The following is a 5,837-nucleotide window of genomic DNA, read 5'->3' as shown; positions in this document are numbered from 1 at the left end:
GGTCTGCTCAGGCTGCCGTCACAAAATACCGTAGAATGGGTGGCTTCTATAACACTAATTTATTTTCTCATAGTTCTGGAGGCAGGTTTCTGGTGAGAGGTCTCTCCCTGGCTTGCAGAAGGCCACCTTCTCACTATGTCCTCATGTGGCCTTTCCTTGGTGCATGTGCGCACATGCACAAACACACACAGAGGCTGAGCTCTCTGGTGTCTCTTCTTATAAAGACACTAATCCTGGGGCACCTGGGTGGCTTAGTTGGTTAAGCATCTAACTCTTGATTTCGGCTCAGGTTGTAATCTCAGGGTCATGAGATCGAGCCCTGCATCAAGCTCCACAATCAGCAGCTGCTTCTCTCTTTCTCTCCTTCTTCCTCTGCTCCTCCCCCAGCTCATGCACTCTCTCTCTCTCTCTCTCCCTTCTGAAATAAATAAATATATATATATATTTTTTTAAAAAGGACACTAATCCTATCAGATCACAGTCCTACCCTCATGATTTCATTTAACCTTAATTACTTCCTTACTCCAAACAGCCCCACTTGGGGTTGGGGGTGGACATATGAATTTAAGGGACACACTCAGTCCATAACAATTATTCATCTTTTAAAAGGAAGGAAATTCTAGCAGAGGCAACAATATGGATGAATCCTGAGGACATTATGCTGAGTGAAATAAGCCAGTCCCAAAGACAAATACAGCCTGGTTCTACTACCAGGAGGTAACTGATAGTTAAATTCAGAGAGACAGAAAGTAGGATGGTTGCCAGGGGCTGGGGGTTGGGGGAAGAGGGAATGGGGAGTTATTTAATGGATACAAAGTCTCAGTTTTACTAGATGAAAGGGGTTTTGGAGATTGGTTGCGCAACAATGTGAATGCACTTAATACGGCTAAAGGATACATTTAAAAATTGGGTAAGATGGCAAAGTTTATATTATGTGTATTTTACTAAAATTAAAAAAATACTAAACAAAGAAATAAAGCCCCACTGAAAGCATTGTTCAATTCTTGCCCCAACTAGAGTACCAAGGAGTAGAAGAGCATAAAGCTTGAGGGGCACCTGGGTGGCTCAGTCAGTTAAGCGTCTGTCTTCAGCTCAAGTCATGATCCCACAGGCTCCTTGCTCAATGGGGAGTCTGCTTCTCTCTCTACCTCTGCCTTTCCCCCCCTCCACCCGTGTGCTCTCTCTCTTTCAAATAAATAAATAAAATGTTTAAAAAAAAAAAAAAGAGCATACACCTTGAGATGAGCTAGACCTGGGTTCACCTCTGAGTTTCCAATAGACCTGAGCATGAACTTGAACAATCTTCAAAAATGTTCTTAAACCAAAACATACATTTTATCTTTCAAGTGACTAAATCTTATTGAATGCCAGATTTCCTAAAGACTTCTTTGGGCCTCTATCCACAAATTTCCTTACTCAAGCTGTTTTGACAGCCCCAGAATGTGTCCCCCAGCCCACACTAGACTTGGTAACCTGGACTGGCCCATGAATATTTGGGAGTCTGTATTCTCTCTGCTCTGCATGTATATTCCAGATAGCATTTCACAAAGAGACATCAAATCTGGTTTCAGAAATGAAGAGCAACATCACCCCATTGTCATTAAACTTGCTGAGTTTGTTCTCCAAAAAGGTACTTCACGTAGCTAACGCTGACACCCAGGAAAGATCCTGTTGGCTCTTTAGACACATCTGGCCCAAGTCTGTAAGAGAATCAGTGATGTCTTCCCCGGGCTATTGGTTTCACATCGGGGAATAGCTGGAATTCACCCCACGAGACGTTCAACATGGAAGGTCCTCAGCAATTGCCTAAACTTCTCCCTTGCTTTAAAACATGGGGGGAACTGAGGTCCAGAGAGGCTTAAGGGACTGGTTTCATAGAAATTAGAGGTAGAAAAAGAGATCAAACCCAGACCTTCGGAGACCAAGCACAGACATATTTCAGTTATAACAGGCTGCCTCACAAAAATGTAAGTGCCTCATGAGTGTCCAAGTCATCTCTGCTCAGAAACCTAGCCAATTTTCTCTGTATTGCTTCAGTTTTAATATATGCACTGTCAAAGGGAGCATATATAAAAACGAACATTGTTAGTGATGGTAATTAAATCCTGGACTCATCCCTACATTCTGCTATAACAGCACGCATCACATCATTTTATAACTGTCTCTTTGCTGGCCCATCTCCCCTTCCTCCTCCACCGCACTGCAGATCCCCTGACGACAATCGTCTTGTTCCCAGCACTGAGCACAGCACCTGATACAAGTCTGACCCTGGATAGATGGTAGTCAGGCCACTGACTGCGCCAAGGAGGTATGTCCCGTCTATAATGATGAACATTCATTTCGTACCTTAGTCTTAGAGGAAGCAAGGAGTCTGAGAAAACTGATGGCATGTTCAAGGGTCCCAGTGAATTGTCAGAGTGTAAGAGAATTCTGTAGATGTCTTGCACGGGTTTTTTGTTCTATGGCTTTATAATAAAATTAAAGCCTCGTATGTATGTCAGGAAGCAGGATGGCTGAATCCAGTATTTTAGCATGTTGCAAATTTTAAGCATAAGATCTGCTCTATTTTCAGAATTAAGTCGGTTGTTCATTAATCCTTTATGTGTTGAGAACCTGGGTGGCCCAGCCAAAGATACGCCATCTGGCAACCAAAAGCAGTTTCAAAATAAGCTAACTCCTTCACTTATGTTTCTCAAAAATCATGAAGTGGAGGTTAATACATACTCCAGAGAAGCCATTATTAGAAAGGTCTTACCTTCCCTGACCATTTCCCTCACTTTCCTGCCATTGCTTTAATCCTCCCTTCCAGCACCCTTCTGGATCAAAACAGTAGAATAACACAACTTATATATCTCCTCTCCAACCTCAACCCCAGAAAATAGTACCAAATTAATTTAAAAGGTATAAACCCTCAATAGAAAAGAGAATAAGAGGGACGCCCAGGTGGTTCAGTCGGTTAAGCGGCTGCCTTCAGCTCAGGTCATGATCCCAGGGTCCTGGGATCGAGTTCTGCATCCAGCTCCCTGCTCAGCGGGGAGGCCTGCTTCTCCCTCTGCCTCTGCCTGCAGTTCACCCTGCTTGTGAGCTCTCTCTCTCTCTCACACACACAAATAAATAAATAAAATCTTTAAAAGAAAAGAGAATAAGAGGTGGGACACAAAGAGACAAAAGATGTCAGCAGAGTTCTGCAGGATGGTGATCCCATGGACGGAGACACAAGAACAACCTCTGGGTGAGCAGACGTCCCAACCAGGAGTGACGGAGCCGGCATCACACTCGGAGAGGATCTCAGCCTGTCTTGCGGACACAGAGAGAGACTTGGGATTCAGAAACCCTTGGTGGAAGTGAAATGTGAGGCTGGAATGGAAACTTGAAGAAGACATACAGATGGAGCAAGGGTACTCACGGCCACTTTCCCCTGGCCACCATACCTCACACACACATGTGGAAACACAGACGCCTGGAAGCAATACATACTTGCTCCACACAAACAATCAGACAACTTCTTAAAGGAATCGAATGTTCCAGGGAAAAGAACTCTGTGTTCTGGCATTGAGGGGCCCAAGATAATAGACAGCAGCCCTCCTGATCCCCCTGAGGCAGAGCCTTCCATTTGAGAACCCCACCTACAAAATGCAAAAGGGTGTCATCTCTATGAAGGGGTATTTAGCAATATGGAGCAGAATCACATATGCATCTGTACTCTGACCAACTCCACTTCCACAAATCTGTCCACATGACATACACGCAAAAATACGCACAAAACTATTGACTGCAACTGTATTTGTTTTTTTTTTTTAAGTTTTTATTTCAATTCCAATTAGTTAACATAGAGTGTAATATTAGTTTTAGGTGTACAAGATAGAGAGTCAACACCCACACATCACCCTGTGTTCATCCCAAGTGCACTCCTCAATGCCCATCACGTGTTTCCCGCATCCCCCAACCCCCTCCCCTCTGGTAACCATCAGGGCTTTCTCCATAGTTAAGAGTCTGTTTCTTAGTTTGCCTCTCTCTCTTTTTCTTTTTCCCTTTTGCTGGTTTGTTTTGTTTCTTACATTCCACATAAGAGTGAAATCATATGGTATTTGTCTTCCTCTGACTGCCTTGTTTTGCTTAGCATAATACTCTCTAGCTCCATCCATGTTGTTGCAAATGGCAAGATTTCATTCTTTTTATGGTCGAGTAATATTCCACTATAATATACCACATCTTTATCCATTCATCAATTGATGGGCACTTGGGCTATTTCCATAATTTGGCTATTTTAGATAATCCTGCTATAAACATCAGGGTGCATGTATCCATTTGAAATGGTATTTTTGTATTCTTTGGATAAATACCTAGTAGTGTGATTGCTGGATCATAGGGTAGTTCTATTTTTAACTTTTTTTTTTTTGTCTTCCCAGAGTTTTTTTCTTTTTTAATTCTTATGTTAATCCCCATACATTACATCATTAGTTTTAGATGTAGTGTTCCATGATTCATTGTTTGTGCATAACACCCAGTGCTCCATGCAGAATGTGCCCTCCTCAAAACCCATTACCAGGCTAACCCATCCTCCCACCTCCCTCCCCTCTAGAACCCTCAGTTTGTTTTTCAGAGTCCATCGTCTCTCATGGTTCGTCTACCCCTCCAATTTCCCCCGCTTCATTCTTCCCCTCCCGCTACCTTCTTCTTCTTCTTCTTTTTTTTTTTCTTAATATATATTGCATTATTTGTTTCAGAGGTACAGATCTGAGATTCAACAGTCTTGCACAATTCACAGCACTTACCAGAGCACATACCCTCCCCAGTGTCTATCACCCAGTCACCCCATCCCTCCCACCCCAACCCGCACTCCAGCAACCCTCAGTTTGTTTCCTGCAATTAAGAATTCCTCATATCAGTGAGATCATATGATACATGTCTTTCTCTGTTTGACTTATTTCACTCAACATAATACCCTCCAGTTCCATCCACGTCGTTGCAAATGGCAAGATCTCATTCTTTTTGATGGCTGCATAATATTCCATTGTATATATATACCACCTCTTCTTTATCCAGTCATCTGTCCATGGACATCTTGGCTCTTTACACAGTTTGGCTATTGTGGACATTGCTGCTATAAACATCAGGGTACACGTACCCCTTCGGATCCCTACTTTTGTATCTTTGGGGTAAATACCCAGTAGTGCAATTGCTGGATCATATGGTAGCTCTATTTTCAACTTTTTGAGGAACCTCCATACTGTTTTCCAGAGTGGCTGCACCAGCTTGCATTCCCACCAACAGTGTAGCAGGGTTCCCCTTTCTCTGCATCCCCTCCAACATCTGTCATTTCCTGACTTGTTAATTTTAGCCCTTCTGACTGGTGTGAGGTGGTATCTCATTGAGGTTTTGGTATGGATTTCCCTGATGCCGAGCGATATTGAGCACTTTTTCATGTGTCTGTTGGCCATTTGGATGTCTTCTTTGGAAAAATGTCTGTTCATGTCTTCTGACCATTTCTTGATTGGATTCTTTGTTCTTTGGGTGTTGAATTTGATGAGTTCTTTATAGATTTTGGATACTAGCCCTTTATCTGATATGTCATTTGCAAATATCTTCTCCCCTTCTGTCGGTTGTCTTTTGGTTTTGTTGCCTGTTTCCTTTGCTTTGCAAAAGCTTTTTATCTTGATGAAGTCCCAATAGTTCATTTTTGCCCTTGCTTCCCTTGCCTTTGGCGATGTTTCTAGGAAAAAGTTGCTTCAGCTCAGGTCGAAGAGGTTGCTGCCTGTGTTCTCCTTTAGGATTTTGATGGACTCCTGTCTCACATTGAGGTCTTTCAACCATTTGGAGTCTATTTTTGTGTGTGG

The 5,837-nt window shown here is 42.8% G+C and overlaps 1 non-coding gene across 1 annotated transcript; it reads right to left on the bottom strand.

Annotated features, from left to right (window-relative positions):
- Window positions 1–1,960: 1,960 nt before the first annotated feature.
- Window positions 1,961–2,065, bottom strand: LOC118023269. Its single transcript, XR_004682734.1, has one exon. It is a non-coding gene; the product is annotated as a U6 spliceosomal RNA (small nuclear RNA).
- Between the last annotated feature and the right edge of the window lie 3,772 nt (window positions 2,066–5,837).

The sequence above is a fragment of the Mirounga leonina genome, unplaced genomic scaffold (assembly GCF_011800145.1).
Source record: "Mirounga leonina isolate KUSES-001 unplaced genomic scaffold, KU_Mleo_1.0 Mir_178, whole genome shotgun sequence".
NCBI lineage: Eukaryota > Metazoa > Chordata > Mammalia > Carnivora > Phocidae > Mirounga > Mirounga leonina.
This window is presented reverse-complemented; position numbering and strand designations above follow the sequence as displayed.